This window comes from Xyrauchen texanus, chromosome 9 (genome assembly GCF_025860055.1).
Source record: "Xyrauchen texanus isolate HMW12.3.18 chromosome 9, RBS_HiC_50CHRs, whole genome shotgun sequence".
In the NCBI taxonomy this organism is placed as follows: domain Eukaryota; kingdom Metazoa; phylum Chordata; class Actinopteri; order Cypriniformes; family Catostomidae; genus Xyrauchen; species Xyrauchen texanus.
The window spans coordinates 42,303,243-42,321,389 of record NC_068284.1 but is presented as its reverse complement, the minus strand read 5'-3'; the positions used below and the strand labels follow the sequence as shown (position 1 = coordinate 42,321,389).

The 18,147-nt window shown below is 42.3% G+C and overlaps 1 protein-coding gene and 1 long non-coding RNA gene across 2 annotated transcripts in view; both read left to right on the top strand.

Annotated features, from left to right (window-relative positions):
- The first annotated feature begins 462 nt into the window (after positions 1-462).
- LOC127648657 (uncharacterized) lies at positions 463-2,040 on the top strand. Its single transcript, XR_007971193.1, has 3 exons — positions 463-515; positions 738-769; positions 1,189-2,040. It is a non-coding gene; the product is annotated as an uncharacterized LOC127648657 (long non-coding RNA).
- Positions 2,041-3,721: 1,681 nt separating this feature from the next.
- LOC127648630 (uncharacterized) overlaps positions 3,722-18,147 on the top strand; it is a 138,844-nt gene continuing 124,418 nt past the window's right edge. Inside the window, exon 1 of the mRNA XM_052133321.1 lies at positions 3,722-3,739. The gene's annotated coding sequence lies outside the window, so the exon portion shown is untranslated. The remainder of the gene's footprint in view (positions 3,740-18,147) is intronic.

Here is an 18,147-nt window from a genome sequence, read left to right as displayed (position 1 = left end):
GGCTCTTTTGAGGAGAGGATTGAGTAAAGGATATATCTGTTCATTTTATGGGCACTCTGTCGACATTTATATGCAGATAAATCCACTTCAAAGAAATCTAAATCTTTATTTTTATGAAGCAATTCTTAAACGAGAGAGAGACTAGCATCAGAGGATACATAAACAATGCTCTTCTAAAAAATATGCAATAAAATTGAATGTATATTCTTAAATACATTAATTTAGTACTGGCAAAGTAAAACAACTAACAAAATGTGAATAGGAGATATCTAAATGAAAGATTTTGTAAGAGAGATTTATTACTTGGCAAAAGAATCCAAAATGTCATATCTCTTTTCTTAAGACTGGAGTGTTATTGGCTGGTCTGTGACAGACATGTTATCTGTCAAATCACAGCACTGCAAGCTCACACAGCTCTATAAAAGTGCCACACTCAAGTAGTCTATCTACATACTCCAGCTGATCCTGACGGAGACAAGACACTCAAAAAGTACTGTAGTTTCAAGGAGAATTAGGTATGTCACTTACTGCAGTGTTTTTAGTGATATAATATCACTATATAGTGTTAAAAAATTTACAACCTATCAAGTGTTACCTAATTTGGTATAGGAGGCAAATTGTTGCTTGTCTACATAATACAATTGTCTAGACAGAAGGGTTTATCAGAAGGGGGTGACTTCTTTTACATGAAAACTTTTGCTTAAATTAATAAAAGCATGTATCAATTTCTCCAACAGAATCCTGAGCAAAGAGTCTGAGCAAATAAGTGGTAATGTCCTGAACAATAAATTCCTGAACAAGAACCAATAACCTCACATAGATTTGTTTGTTGAAAAAAAGAAACATGAAATAAACCCATATGGATAGAGACAATTTTTCTTCTTCAAATGATGCATTACATTCACCTGTTGGTCTTTCACAGCTCATAATTAAAGCTGAATAATTATTGTGTAAATCATGATGTCTAATACCATCATGCAATTGTATAAATCAAACTATCATAATCCACTTGCGAGTAACATTAAACAAATACATGAACAAAAACATTTGCTGAAACACTGTTGAAATGTTGGATCCCTGTATAGAATATTACTAAATAATATATCTTAATAGATGGAAGTTGTATTTTTCTGTCTCTTTTAAGGCATCACACACCTAAAGAAATTCACAGCAGTATTTCAATTACAGGAACAGCTAAAATGGGGAGTAAAAATGGACGTGAAACTGAACGAGCAGAGACGGAGCGCAACAAAGCTCAAGCAGAGAAACAAGCAATTCAGGAAAAATTTAACAGATTACAAAGAGAAAAAGGTTTGGAGAAACAAGCAATTCAGGAAAAATTTAACAGATTGCAAAGAGAAAAAGGTTTGGAGAAACAAGAAATTCAGGAGAAATTTAACAGATTGCAAAGAGAAAAAGGTTTGGAGAAACAAGAAATTCAGGAGAAATTTAACAGATTACAAAGAGAAAAAGGTTTGGAGAAACAAGCAATTCAGGAAAAATTTAACAGATTACAAAGAGAAAAAGGTTTGGAGAAACAAGCAATTCAGGAAAAATTTAACAGATTGCAAAGAGAAAAAGGTTTGGAGAAACAAGAAATTCAGGAGAAATTTAACAGATTACAAAGAGAAAAAGGTTTGGAGAAACAAGCAATTCAGGAAAAATTTAACAGATTATAAAGAGAAAAAGATTTTGAGAAAATGAAAGAAGATAAGAAGAAAATGGACACGGAGAACAGAGCTAAAGAACAAGAGGAAAAGAAAAGAATTCACCAAGATTATCAAAACTCACAAAAAGAAAACACAATAAACTAATACTACAACTAAAAGTTCTTATGTATTATCATTTATTTTATTTTATTTTGTAATAATGGGAGACTCTATCCATCATAAAGTACAATTGTATTAATAAAATGCTTAATGACATATTGTAGCATTCTTGTTCATGAAAGTGATGTATATGTAAATATGTGACCAAATGATGTAAATAAATGACCAAAATCATGTACTAATTTTCTATATGCTTCCGAAACCTCCTGATTATCCATGAGTTCAATAAAACTTTTTTGAAGGAAACCATGAAACCCTTGTCAGATCTTTAAGAATGTTCAATATGCAATGCGTTTTTCTGTATAATCTTGGATCATTTTTATTAAGATAAATTTCCACCAAAGAATAAGATGAACCACTATTTTTCCACCATAACTTCAAAACACCTGATGTGACAAATAGATCCAACACAACTATATTTCCTTTAGATAAATAGTCCTTCATGTATCTTCCTTTAGTCCAATATTATTTTGTATTTTCACAAAAAAGCAATACGAAATGAACATCATCACATTTGTTTTTCCACAGACTTGATCAATGACCTTGATATATGAATTTTCAATGACCTTGATAAATAATTCACTTATAAAATCATAAAACACGGTCACAGTGTACATTTATATTGCATATTTTATTACGAATTTTGCTTCTGTAATTTACATGCAGCAAGTCAATGACTGTATGACAATGATACATGTTTATATAAGTTTCAATGAGTTTCTCTTGTAGATCAGTTGAAGTACAGGATTTACTGCTTAACACAATGGATGAACAGAGACCAAACAAATACTTTAAACGTAATACACTGTTTTGTGTAGAAAGACCTACAAAATAAATTACATCTAATAAAAAACAAATATCATTCATTTTTGTTTTCTCTGTATAAAATATTTCAAGTACTGTATAAGTGTTGATTCAGAGATATGTTTTGGATGAGGCACCAAAAATAGAAATTAAAAGTTACAAGCCTAAAGCAATAGCGCACATGTTCACAGAATTATTATGCCCCTTCAGGCTTTCATGTGTGTTGTACATTATTTATGGAAGGTTATAAAAGTATGGGGCTTAAACAGGACTTTGAAACACCATGTTGTCCTCATGAGGCTCGTTTGAAAAGATGCTGTTAGATCATGTGATAATCTGAGAAGAAGCTTGATTGCCAGACTGTGAGACCTGATCAGATTTTTCTCCATCAGAGCTTCACTAGTTAAAACTGAAACTAAAATGTTTCACACACACACACACACACACACACACACACACACACACACACACACACACACACACACACACACACACAAATGTTGTGTTTCCATGTTTTATGGGGACTTTCCATAGACATAATGGTTTTTATACTGTACAAACTTTATATTCTATCCCCTAAACCTAACCCTACCCCTAAACCTAACCCTCACAGAAAACTTTCTGCATTTTTACATTTTCAAAAACATAATTTAGTATGATTTATAAGCTGTTTTTCCTCATGGGGACCGACAAAATGTCCCCACAAGGTCAAAAATTTCAGGTTTTACTATCCTTATGGGGACATTTGGTCCCCACAAAGTGATAAATACACGCTCACACATACACACACACACACACACACACACACACACACACACACACACACACTTATTTTAACAAAAGCATTGATTTTAAAGCTAGAAGTGTAGTACACAATGTAATTTTCATGCACACATACAGTATACAAACACTTAATGTGCTACTTTAAGTGTGCTTATTATGTGTGTATGTCTGAAAGTTTTACTCATTTGCATATTCTTATGTTAAAGAGATTGTTGTCTGCCCAATTACAGTGTTGCAAGGAGTGGCCTTGCTTTACAACACCATATAAAGACCTGTTTTGATGTCAGGGAACAAATCATACTGGAGTTAAAATTGTGAAAAAGGTACGTTGCACACAGCTTAAAATTTAAGGGGAGATTGGTGTTGTTGTTTTGTTGGTTTGACTGTTATCACAATGGCTATTTTTCAGTAAATAAGGTTGTGTTATTTTTGCATTAATGCTTGTTTTATTTAGCAGTGCTTTTGTACATTGGTTTCAAACATGGTTATAAATCAGAATAAGGTTTGAATTCTATCAACAAAAATTCCAATTATCATCATATTTTTATAATCACTTTAGGATAAACAAGTGAACACAATGTCAACTTTATAATGAATGTAAATGTAAAAATTCCAAAAGGTTGGACTGTGTTTTTAGCACATGGGTATTATTCATACATTTCAGGTTGAGGTCAGTTATCACGCATTTTTTTGTTTCCAGGGCAATAACTGAAAATGTTCATTGCTTTATGTAGAAAAGACTTTAAGATACGCGTGCCTGCCTAGAGAATGAATCAATAAGCAGGCACAAAATAATTGAACAAAAACTTAAAACAATCAAACCAACACTGAAAAAGTATTCACTGGAGTAAAATGTGTGACAACTTGCCACGGTATGGGTGATAGAGCTAAACGGTAACTGCATTTTCTGTTGTAAATGCAACACATTTTTGCTTGATTTACTGCCTAATATTGCTTATAAGCTTTTATTGTGATATAGTTTTTATTTTTTGGTAATTAATCAATTTAAAATGTATTTCTGAAAATTTGCTTCTTGGAGGCACAATATAAAATACTCCAAAGAAAAGTGAACATTGTAAAACAACTCTTTCCTACCCAATTTATTTGATCTAAAATGTCAAGGGCAATTATAAAAAAAAAGTTTTTTCAAAAAAAAAAAAAAAAAGTAGTTTCTAGTTATTGCTAAACTCATATTTATAGAAACCATTTATTTTGTTTATTTCTAACTTTACATGCAAATGTAAAATTTGAATTTGGTGTCAGATAATAGTTTAACTAGTTCTCAGAACAAAAAGGGGGATTTTTGCCTTTCATTTTTAAATAAAGCCATGGGACACTATATTGTTACGAATGCAGACAGCGAAGGCAGATGAGGAGAGCGGATCTAAGTGCAGCTTTACTTTATTGGAACACAAAAACACAAAGGAAAACCCTCAATGGGGAAATAAACATAATACTGAAAACACAGGCAGGGAACACACTACAACATTAAACGAAAGACAAGGACTGAACCAAAAACCAGGATATAAATACACAAGGACAGGATGATTACAAATGATACACAGGTGAGAACAATGAACAAAATGGCAGTGATGATGACAGGTGGATACTGGGAAGTGTAGTTCTTTTAAACAATAGACTAGTGAGACAGTGGAGCTAAACAAGGGACAAAAGTGAAAACTACGGAAAACAAAAGGGACAAAAATGGAAACCAAAGGGGCAACGGTAAAACAAGACAAGGTAACCCTAACATATATATTTGTACAATTCAAGTAACTTCGAATTTATTATTTTATTTACTCAAAGTTCATTTTTACAAGCATTAGGCCTTGTGTTTATTTTTTACCTTGAATCAAACACTTTAGAGTATTATTCCATTCAGTGGCATAATATATAGTATTACTAGTTAAATAATACAATATTTTACATATTTTTTAGTCAGTCAAATTATTTTGTTTATCTTTACCAGAAAGATGTCTGACTCTGAGACCATTGAACTGACTTGCCTTGGCCGACCTTTTCAGTTAGGATTGCTTTATGACTGCCGAAGAGATGTCCTAATTCCAGGTAATAAAATGCATATAAATACAAACACTAACCGTTGTGTTGTCAACACGTCTTTGGCAGTGTAATTGTCACAGGGGAGGAAACAATCAAAATGGTTTAAAAATAAAAATCTCTCACAGTATTTATCTAAGCATTCATGAAAATTTATTAGAATCTACTGTATTATATTATACAGTTTTCTTTGTTTATATGCTGCACCTTTGGAGTGACTAATGGGGATTTTCCAATGCACAGTACAACTCGACTGGACTCTGCTCGCTTTTTGGGGGTTTTCCACTGTGGATAGTACCTTGTACCTGGTACTTGTTTTAGTACCACCTCAGTCGAGGTTCCAAGCGAGCCAAGCCGATATTAAATGTGACGTCAAAACCCTGCAGATCACTGATTGATCAGAGAGAATCATCACTACCAACCTGCTAGTTTTAAAGTTAGCAACAGTGATAGCAGTATTATTTGTTCATGCAACTTTCAAATTGTAAAAAGAAACAGCTGTGCTCAAAAGCACGCCGTGGTCAATAAACAAGTCGCCGACGTTCCTCTCGTTAGCGATGAATGAAACGACAAAAAAGGTAAAATTCTGTCAGGAAGAGACTCAAGTGTTGGCCACACACAGCTAAGTGACTACAGAACCATCAAGGACCACAACAGCCAGAGTGGTTCAAACCAAAGAAAGTGGTTCGACCACACTGAACAAACGAATGAACAAACAACAGGGCTTAAATACACAGGGATGATGGTTAAATTAAACACAGGTGAGAACTCCGGGGGCGGAGCCGTGGAAGGCTCAGGAGGCAGAGCCTTAGAAGGTTCCCGGAGACAGGGCCATGGAAGGCTCAAGAGATGAAGCTGTGGGAGGCGAAGCCAGGGAGGACTTTGAGGGTAGAGCCGTGGTGGGCGGAGCCCTGGAGAACTCTGGGGGCGGAGCCATGGAAGGTTCTCAAGGCGGAGCCGTGGAAGGCTTTGGAGGCGGAGCTTTGGAGGCGGAGCTGTGGTAGGCGGCACCGTAGAAGGCTCTGGAGGCGGAGCCGTAGAAGGTTCCAGATACAGGGCCGTGGAAGGCTCAGGAGATGAAGCTGTGAGAGGTGAAGCCAGGGAGGACTTCGAGGGTGGAGCCGTGGTAGGCAGAGCCATGGAAGATTCAGGTGGCAGAGCCATGGAGGGCGGAACCGTGGAAGACTCAGGTGGCAGAGCCATGGAAGGCTCAGGAGGCAGAGCCGTAGAAGGTTCCGGAGACAGGGCCATGGAAGGCTCAAGAGATGAAGCTGTGGGAGGCGAAGCCAGGGAGGACTTCGAGGGTGGAGCCATGGTGGGCGGAGCCCTGGAGAACTCCGGGGGTGGAGCCATGGGAGGCGGAGCTGTGGAAGGCTTTGGAGGCGGAGCTTTGGAGGTGGAGCTGTGGTAGGCGGTGCCGTAGAAGGCTCTGGAGGCGGAGGCTGAGCACGCTGATTCTGGGACAGACAAGGCTGGCAATGCTGGCTCTGGAACAGATGAGATTTCTAACTCGTTGGCCATGGCAGGTATGGGCTATGGCTCAGAAGCCGAACCCGGGACTGAGAGAGGTGGTTCCTCTGTGGCGAATCTCCACCATCGGTGTTTTGGCACACCGATCCGATACATGTTCTTCAAGGCCTTGTCATCAAAACCAGTGTGGATGGCTATGCTGGAGAAGAAGTAGGAGTACTCGCGAATTGATAAATCCGCCTGGGTTAGTTCTGTGAAGAATGCTGCTAGATCCATTTTGCGGTCGGTCGTTCAAACAAAAGGTGAACAGGATAACTCAAAATAACAAAACAACACAGGGAACAAATAAAACATCCACGAGGGGAAAACAAAATATAAACACAAAAAACATCCACGGAGGGCACGGCAGGAACACAGTCAAGGACAACCATTACATTCAATGACTGACAACGAATGAACAAACAACAGGGCTTAAATACATAGGGATGATGGTTAAATAAAACACAGGTGAGAACAATGAAACAGTGATGAAGGCAGGGAATTGTGGGAAGTGTAGTTCGGGACAGATGACAAGTGAGAAACACAGGGCAGACGACAGGGGATCATGACAGGTACGTTAACTCTATACTCTGCTTGAAAGCTTCACTTTATTTAGTTGACCAGCTACTAAAAAGCTTGCTTCTAAAACAACCAGGCCAATTTAACTGTTACACTTGTGTAAAATCACCATGCAACATCTGCTTTATGCAGAACAATGAGCTAGTAGCTAACAGCTAGCAGTCGTGTTATTGTTTTGGTCTGTAAGATGTGTTTTGTGTCACGTTTAAGATGATGTCACGGCAGTAGAGGCAGCGCAAATATGGCGATCAGCCTATAATCCTACCCACGTTGAGGTGGCACTAAACTGCAGTGGAAAAGCAAGCTCAGAAAAGTAAAGCGAGTAGTTGAGATGAGTCGAACCATAGCGTGCATTGGAAAAGTGACATAATTGACCACTACTTTGTTATAGCTGTACGATCTGTTACACACCAATCAAACTAACATATGCATTTGGCCTATTTTGCTAGTTGCATTTTAAGGCCATGTTTAATTTCTGGTTTATCGAGTGTGTGCATAATGTTCCTCTGGTTTCATGACACAGGACCAGAAACAGCAGAAAATAGTAATGTTTAGAGGATCTGCAAAAGATCACCAATGATAAATGATTACTGTGTCATGGCGAGTATCTAATTCGGCCGGTCCTTTCACGCTCTGCTCCTGGATCTGCTTGGATGCCAGATTGCCCTTTATTTTGGACACTTATTCCCTCATGGAAACTTTTATTCCCCTTTTTGTAAAATGTATGTTTATTATTATTTCCAATAAATGCCACTCCAAAGATTGACACCATACCCACTGTGTCTGTCTCTTACTCATCCCGCAACAGTGGGTGTGGCATCAAAGCCTCGGAGAGGTGTTTATTGGAAATAATAATCCAGGAGCAGAGTGGGGAGGATACCAGCCGAATTAGATTGGCGCACGCGCTGATGCATACAAGGAGATAGAAGTTGGCTCCCTCTGCATTTGATGTGTTGATGAGGCTACACACACATCAGGTGTGCATCATCCTCTGCTGCCCAAACCGCGTATCATAAATTTGCACCTCTCCTTGTCTTCAGCCCACTCCCGTTGTGAGCCTGGATGAAGGACGGGGAGGCGGGGCGAAGATTACAATGGAGGTTGTTTCCAAGTCTCTGTCCATGTATGTGACCACGGAGATTGTTTCCAAGTTTCTGCCCATGTATAAGACCACGGAGGTCATTTCCAAGTCTCTGTCCATGTTCATGACCATAGAGGCCGTCTCCGAGTATCTGTCCATGTATACGACCACAGAGGTAATTTTCAAGTCTCTGCCCATGTATACGACTATGGAGGTCATTTCCAAGTCTCTGTCCATGTTCACAACCACGGACTTCGTTTCCAAGTCTCTGTCCATGTTCACGACCACAGAGGTAATTTCAAGGTCCCTGCCCATGTATACGACCACAGAGGTAATTTCCAAGTCTCTGCCCATGTATTCAACCATGGAGGTCATTTCCAAGTCTCTGGTCATGTACACTACCACGGATTTCGTTTACAAGTCTCTGTCCATGTTCACAACCACAGAGGCCGTCTCCGAGACTCTGTCCATTTATACGACCACGGAGGTAATTTCCAAATCCCTGCCCATGTATACGACCACAGAGGTAATTTCCAAGTCTCTGTCCATGTTCACAACCACAGAGGCCGTCTCCGAGTCTCTGTCCATTTATACGACCACGGAGGTTTAATTCCAAGTCTCTGCCCATGTATACGACCACAGAGGTCATTTCCAAGTCTCTGTCAATGTATATGACCACGGAGGTTGTCTCCGAGTATCTGCCCATGTATACGACCACGGAGGTCATTTCCAAGTCTCTGCCCATGTATACAACCACGGATGTCATTTCCAAGTCTCTGCTCATGTACACGACCACGGACTTCATTTCCAAGTCTCTGTCCATGTTCACGACCACAGAGGTCATCTCCAAGTCTCTGCCCATATACACGGCTGCGTAGGTCATCTCTGAGTCTCTGCCAATGTATAGGACCACAGAGGTTGTTTCTAAGCCTCTGCCCATGTTCACGACTACAGAGGTCGTCTCCGAGTCTCTGCCCATTTTCATGACCACAGAGGTCGTCTCCGAGTCTCTGTCTATGTCCATGACCACAGAGGTCATTCCCGAGACTCAGTCCATACCCACGACCACAGCTCCGCCTTCCATGACTTGGCCCTACATCATGGCGGCCAAGCCTGAGTTAGCTCCACTAAATGTCACAGCCATGCCAGAGTCAGCTCCAGGCCATGTCACAGCCATGCCAGAGTCAGCTCCAGGCCATGTCACAGCCACGCCAGAGTCAGCTCCAGGCCATGTCACAGCCACGCCAGAGTCAGCTCCAGGCCATGTCACAGCCACGCCAGAGTCAGCTCCAGGCCATGTCACAGTCACACCAGAGTCTGCTCCAGGCCATGCCACACCAGTGTCTGCTCCAGGCTATCTCACAGCCATGCCAGAGTTTGCTCCAGGCCATGCCACAGCCACACCAGAGTCTACTCCATACCATGTCACCGCCACGCCTGAGTCTGCGCCATGCCACAGCCACGCCAGAATCAGCTCCAGGCTATGCCACAGCCACGCCAGAGTCTGCTCCATGCCATGTCACACCAGAGTCTGCTCCATGCCATGTCACGCCTGAGTCTACTCCATACCATGTCACAGTCACGCCAGAGTGTGCTCCAGGCCATGCCACACCAGCGTCTGCTCCAGGCTATGCCACACCAGCGTCTGCTCCAGGCTATCTCACAGCCATGCCAGAATTTGCTCCAGGCCATGCCACAGCCACGCCAGAGTCTACTCCATACCATGTCACCACCACGCCTGAGTCTGCGCCATGCCACAGCCACACCAGAATCAGCTCCAGGCCATGCCACAGCCACGCCAGAGTCTGCTCCATGCCATGTGACACCAGAGTCTGCTCCATGCCATGTCACGCCTGAGTCTACTCCATACCATGTCACCACCATGCCTGAGTCTGCTCCATGCCATGTCACACCTCAGCCTGTTCCACACCATGTCACAGCCACATCTGAGACTGCTCCATGCCATGTCATGCCTCAGCCTGCTCCATGCCATGTCACAGCCATGCCTCAGCCTGCTTCATACCATGTCACAACTACTCCTCAGCCTGCTCCATGCCATGTCACAACCTCACCTTAGCCTGCTCCATGCCATGTAATAAGCAAACCTCTGCTCCACAGTCCAGGCCCGCCTCTGCTCCACGGTCCAGGCCCGCCTTACATTTCACGGTCCAAGCCCGCCTCTGCTCCACGGTGCAGGCCCGCCTCCGCTTCATGGTCCAGGACTCACGCCTGCTACGTCTAGTCACCACAGCCCCACCCGTCCCCGTCCCCTCCCAGCTTCCTTTGAACACTGTGTTTTTGGTTTGGGGCATCTGGAGTCTGAAATTCTAGTTTCCTTGTCATGTGATTTCATGTTTCCCTCCATGTTCATGTGTCTTGTTTTCATTGGTTTATAGTCTTATAAGTTCTAGTCTGTCATTTGTTTAAGGTTATTGGTCTTTTATCTTGTTTAGTGGCTGTTTGATCCTTGGTTTATGTTCCCCATGTCATGCATTTAAGCCCTCATTGTCCTTTGTCTAGTATTGATGTTTGTTTGTGTAGCACATTTCAAGTTCATGTCAAGTTTAAGCCTAGCCTACCAAGTTCATGTTTATGTTTATGTTTCAAGTTTATGTTATGTTTTATTCATGTTTATAGTTAGGGTTTTTGGTTTTCACATTGATTACTAAATTGTCCTTGGGTTCTTCATTTCATCATCATCGTCTTCAGCTTTGCCAACTACATCATTACAGAAATGTACAGCATTTCTAGGTGATGTAAACTAGGTTACTGTAAATTATTATACAATTGTTCATTGTTAATGTTTTATGATAATAGATTACCTAATGTTATTTTATAGACCTTGAAATGAATTTTTTTAAGTAGACCTGATCTCATTCATTTTCAATGAGAGCTAATCCGACTGGATGTTAGCATACACACACTCGTATTTCAAAAGCTTAAAAAAAACAAAAATAAAATAAATCTAATTTTGAGGGTGTGGCCAATATGACACACTACCTCATCACTGGTCAAAAATGAATTGCTGGGTCTCAGAAGACTAAAATTGAAATCAATATTATTTTTCTGTAATTAACTGGATATAATTTTGTTAAAGGAATTACTCTCTGGGATGCTGAGATGCTACAGAAGAATATAAATGTACGGCCACAGCCAAACTCTGACTTCAAAATCATTGCCTCAGATTCAAGTGAAGACAAAGTAGAAGCTCTGAATGTTTCTGCATCTCTTAAAGCCAGCTTTCTGGGTGGATTAGTCAGTGTGAAAGGGTCAGCTGACTTTTTAAATGACAAGAAGAAGTCCAAACATCAGTCTCGAGGCACCTTACAGTATCGGACAACTTTACGCTTTGAGCAGCTAACTATGGAGCATCTTGGAACAGGAAACTTTAAGCATTGCAATGTACACTCACCTAAAGGATTATTAGGAACACCTGTTCAATTTCTCATTAATGCAATTATCTAATCAACCAATCACATGGCAGTTGCTTCAATGCATTTAGGGGTGTGATCCTGGTCAAGACAATCTCCTGAACTCCAAACTAAATGTCAGAATGGGAAAGAAAGGTGATTTAAGCAATTTTGAGCGTGGCATGTTTGTTGGTGCCAGTCGGGCCGGTCTGAGTATTTCACAATCTGCTCAGTTACTGGGATTTTCACGCACAACCATTTCTAGGGTTTACAAAGAATGGTGTGAAAAGGGAAAAACATCCAGTATGCGGCAGTCCTGTGGGCGAAAATGCCTTGTTGATGCTAGTGGTCAGAGGAGAATGGGCCGACTGATTCAAGCTGATAGAAGAGCAACTTTGCCTGAAATAACCAATCGTTACAACCGAGGTATGCATCAAAGCATTTGTGAAGCCACAACACGCACAACCTTGAGGCGGATGGGCTACAACAGCAGAAGACCCCACCGGGTACCACTCATCTCCACTACAAATAGGAAAAAGTGAGTGGTGGTGGTGTAGTGAGTGGTGGTGGTGTAGTGGTCTAAGCACATAACTGGTAATCTGGTAATCAGAAGGACACTGGTTCGAACCCCACAGCCACCACCATTGTGTCCTTGAGCAAGGCACTTAACTCCAGGTTGCTCCGGGGGGATTGTCCCTGTAATAAGGGCTCTGTAAGTCGCTTTGGATAAAAGCGTCTGCCAAATGCATAAATGTAAATGTAAATGAAAAAGAGGCAACAATTTGCAAGAGCTCACCAAAATTGGACAGTTGAAGACTGGAAAAATGTTGCCTGGTCTGATGAGTCTCGATTTCTGTTGAGACATTCAGATGGTAGAGTCAGAATTTGGCATTAACAGAATGAGAACATGGATCCATCATGCCTTGTTACCACTGTGCAGGCTGGTGGAGGTGGTGTAATGGTGTGGGGGATGTTTTCTTGGCAAACTTTAGGCCCCCTTAGTGCCAATTTGCATCGTTGTCCATCCCTTTATGGCCACCATGTACCCATCCTCTGATGGCTACTTCCAGCAGGATATTGCACCATGTCACAAAGCTCGAATCATTTCAAATTGGTTTCTTGAACATGACAATGAGTCCACTGTACTAAACAGGCCCCCACAGTCACCAGATCTCAACCCAATAGAGCATCTTTGGGATGTGGTGGAACGGGAGTTTCGTGCCCTGGATGTGCATCCCACAAATCTCCATCAACTGCAAGATGCTATCCTATCAATATGGGCCAACATTTCTAAAGAATGCTTTCAGCACCTTGTTGAATCAATGCCACGTAGAATTAAGGCAGTTCTGAAGGCGAAAGGGGGTCAAACACAGTATTAGTATGGTGTTCCTAATAATCCTTTAGGTGAGTGTATTTGAGGAGGGCTCTGCCACACATGTTGTTACGGCTTTACTGTATGGAGCTCAAGAAATTTTATCTTTGACCGTGAGATTTTGTCTAATGAAAACCACCAAGACATACAAGGAGACCTCACAGTGTCAATAAAAAAGATACCTTTAATATCAATTGAGGGTAAGGGATCTTTGAAAATGAGTGAATCTGAACACAAGAAAACAAACAAGTTCAGCTGCACATTTCATGGGGATTTTGCCTTGGAAAACAATCCAGTTACCTATTTAGATGCAATCAAGGTGTACTCAGAGCTTCCAAAACTATTGGGACAAAATGGAGAACAAGCTGTGCCCATGACTGTGTGGCTGTACCCCCTGAAAAATCTAGATTCTGCAGCTGCTCAGTTAGTCAGGGAGATCAGTGTTAGCCTTGTACGCCGTGCCCAATGCATCATGGATCAACTGGATGATTGTGACATGCAATGTCATGACCTGATGAAGGACAATGTTGCCATTAAATTCCCTGAAATCAAAGACAAGCTCAGAAAATTTAAAGACCTCTGCTCAGAGTACAAAATGGTTTTCCAAAAACGTCTCTGCAAGCTTCTTCCATCTATAAGGGGTGGAGGAAAAGAGGAACAGGAGCTTGCTGATGATCTGAACAGCAAAGAAAGATCCCCATTTCAGGGTGCTCTGATAAGCAAGTATCTAAATGAGCGAGAGCGAGAGATCAATGTTGTTCGATCTTACCTAGACATTATGAAGGATGTCGCTGTTCTTTCATCCAGCAATGACTTGGACAAGGTTGTCCTAAAAGCAACCAATGACTATGTGATAGCTTTTGCACTCTCCTCCTTAAATGAAGAGGAACCATACCTTTTAGACTTGGAGAGATATCTAAAGGAACAATCATGTGACAACAGAGAGATCATTTATGACCAAAGCTCTACAAAGGCGCCAGAGAAATGGGTTTCATCTGGAGATGAAACTGCTAGAACTAGATTTCAAACAGGCTAATAATTCAAGAAGAAATATTGACTTCTGCATTGCATCAATTCCAGACAAGCTCAGCACTCCCTCTGTTTTTGAAAGAGGGAGTCACGTGAGCTCACAGTTTGAGCTCCCCTCAAAACCCCCAACACCGATCGTCTTGAGTGCTGAGCATGATGGCATACATCTGCAAATCAAACCTCCTAACCATGGTGCTGGTTGTGTGGACTCATACTATATTTCATATCAGTCAGTGCAGAGCTCTGGATGGACTGAGGTGCATACAAATGGGACTTCTGACCATGTCACTGTCGAGCAGTTAGAGCCACATAAAGAGTACCATTTCAACTGCAAGGCTGTGTGTCGTCCAGGGGTAAGTCCCTCTAGTGACACTACATCATTCTTCAGGACACGTCCATGTGCCCCTCCTGGAGCACCCATATTGAAAAGAGTAGAATCTGCATTGGCAACTGTAGCCTGGGATGTTCCTACATCTGTTGGTGATGATGTCCTGGTCAATGAATATGTGTTGGAATTCAGAGAATGTACAAAGGATAATGAAAATGAGAGGTCATGGAAGTCAGAGAAATCTACATACAGGGAGTGCACTCTTCCTGGACTGAAAGAAGACACAGTTTACACAATCAGAGTTTTGGCAAACTGTGGTAATGAAGGAATGAGTCTCCCCAGCCCTGAAACTGTGTTTTCAACCAGTTTAAAGGGTGAACAGTCAAGTAAGGATGGGAGTGGTTTGTTCTTGCAGCAATCTACACGACATATGAAACAGTAATAGAGAGAAAGACCATTAAGGAGCTGAAGGACAACATCATGAAGGCAAAAGGAAAATTTATGGACTCCAAGCAAATGCCTGATGCACTTGAACAGGAACTCCATGGAATTCAGGACAAATTAATGAAGCTGATAAAAATGTCTTCTGATTGCTTGAGACGACTGGACGAAATTGCACTGAAGCCAAAATCTCTCTCCACAGCAGAGTACCTTGAAATCCTGATCAAAACAGAGAAGGAGGAGAAAAGCACTGGCTTTGAGGACCGCATTGTTGCATTTGAGAAAATGAAACAAGAAACCCTTATAATCGAAAAGATTGCAAGAGGAGAGAATCTGCTTTAAAAAGAGCACCGCATGCAAGAATTACAGTCACAAAACAACCAGGACAAAAGCTATGAAAAAGATGGAAGCTCTTGTCCTGATGACCAGGAGATGTCCTAATCAAAATAAAGCCTGATTACTTAAAATGTGAAATAGTACAAATTTTAATTTGCTTTATAATATCATGATATAGCTTCAAACATTAAAGCTTCACTTATGGATCAAACCTCATTATATATATAAAAAAGACAATATAAGAGTAATTCCTCATTTATCTTTTAATTTTAAACAATGATGGCTAATCCATCAAGTATTGTTGACAATTCTCAAGAGTCCTACTCTTTTACACAATGTATATTTTCAAGCACTCCTTTTGAGTTTTCAAGAAATAATGGGTAAGGTTTAGTAGAATGGCATAAAACACTTTGAAATGCAGAAATATGGATTCTGATGCCATTCAGGATGGTATCTGTGATCACAGCGATGTATTTATTGTTTGTCACTTTCCTGAGAATGTATACTTATTCCAGCATCTTTAGCCTATTAACAACAACTTTAATCTGTAGGTCTAGTTTAAAAATAGAATACATTCATTTATCTTGTTATTTATTTAAGTTCTCTTTTTGAAATAAGAGGTTGTCAAATTATCTCAGTAAAATAAAGATTAAATAAAAAACAAATAACATTAATAACAATGCTCACTTTGGTCTCATGTTGAAAATGCTGCTGAGCTGAAATAAATTATAAAAATGATTATTGGTGATAGTATTGAAGTGGCCAATTTAAGACAACTAAAAGGGAACTATATACATTTTCCTCAGGCCCACTTGCAGACCACTGGTTGTGTGCAAATGAACCAAACGTTGCATTTCATTTCAAAATTACAGAGGGGAAAAGTGTAAAAAAATAAAACAATTAAAATTGATTTTAATTTAAGTTGCTGTAACCTGACACACACACACACACAAGTAGAGACAGTCACAACGATGAAAAACTGCTTTATTGTAAATAAAAGCAGGCGAAGGTACAAACAAGGGGCAAATCCAGGGAAGAGTAGTCGTGGGAAGCGTAGGGTAAAAAGCCGGGGAATCAAAGTACAAAGAGGGCGAGGACGGGAAAACAGTTAACAACTAGGGACAAGTGGGAACGCAGACAGGGGAACGAGTTGGCAAGCTAAGAGGTGACGAGTAGGGAGGTCAAGACTAGATGAGACTAGCAGGGGCAAAACTAGACGGGACTAGCAGGGGCAAAACTAGACGGGACTAGCAGGGGCAAAGGTACGGGAAACTAAACACAATACAATACAATAACCAACAGGAAACAAACGGAAGGATAGTGTATTTATAGGGGCGAGTGCAGGTGTAAACAATGACAGGTGACGAGACGAGTGCAGGTGCAACTAATGTGTGGGGATTGGAAGCGCGTGAGTGCAAGTGGTCATAATGTTCTGGCAGATTGGAAGCGTGAGAAGCCAGCATGTGAGTCAGAGGGGGGAGAGAGTTTACGAGCGAGAGCTCGTAATAGCAGAACGAGCGTGTGAGCTCGCGAGGGAGGAAACAGAGCGTACGAGCTCAAGGGGGCGGAGCGAGGAAGCGGGAAGCGAGAAGCGAGCATGCTCGCGGAGTGCATGTGTGCCTGCTCACGAACGCGGAGATGGGGCAGAGGAGCGGGGTTCGTGACAGTACTCCCCCCTCTGAATAGGACGGCTCCTGACGGCCGTGTTCGGCTGCGAGGAGCGCGAGGGGACAGAACGAGCATGTGAGCTCAAGGGGACAGAACGAACGTGTGAGCTCGCGGGGGACAGAACGAGCGTGTGAGCTCACGGGGGACAGAACGAGCGCGTGAGCTCGCGGGGGACAGAACGAGCGTGTGAGCAGGCACAAAAGGGAAATGAAACAGTCCATGGGGGTCAATGGGCAGTTCAAGGCAAGGTCAGGGGGAACATAGTGGACAGGCGGGTGGTCGGGAGGTCTGGGGGCAGCCATAGGGCAGAGACTGGGTCAGGAGGTCTGGAAGGCGACCACCGGACAGGAATAGGGTCCGGAGGCCAGGGAAGAGGCCACAGGACAGGTAGAGGGTCAGGAAGTCCGGGCTGAGCCGTGAAAGGCGGAGTCGTCAGAGGCGGCACCGTAGTTGGCTCTGGAGGTGGGGTCCTGGAAGGCTCCGGAGGTGGAGCCGACGGAGGCTTTAGGGGCGAAGGCCTGGAAGGCTCTGGAGGTGGAGCCGAAGGAGGCTTTATGGGCGAAGGCCTGGAAGGCTCTGGAAGTGGAGCCCATGGAGGTGGCACCGTAGGAGGCTCCAGAGGTGAAGCCCTGGAAGGCTCTGGAGGCAGAGCCGAGGGAGGTGACGCCGTGGGAGGTGGCACCGTAGAAGGCTCCAGGAGTGAAGCCCTGGTAGGCTCAGGAGGCAGAGCCGGGGGAGGTGGCGCCATAGGAGGCTTGGGAGGCGGAGCCGCAGGAGGCTCGGGAGGCGAATCTCTAGAAGGCTCTGGAGTCTTAGGGAGCAGAGCCGTGAGAGGTTCGGGAGGTGGAGCCGTAGGAGGCTCTGGAGGGGGAGCCGTAGGAGGCTCGGGAGGCAGAGCCATAGGAGCCTCTAGTGGCCGA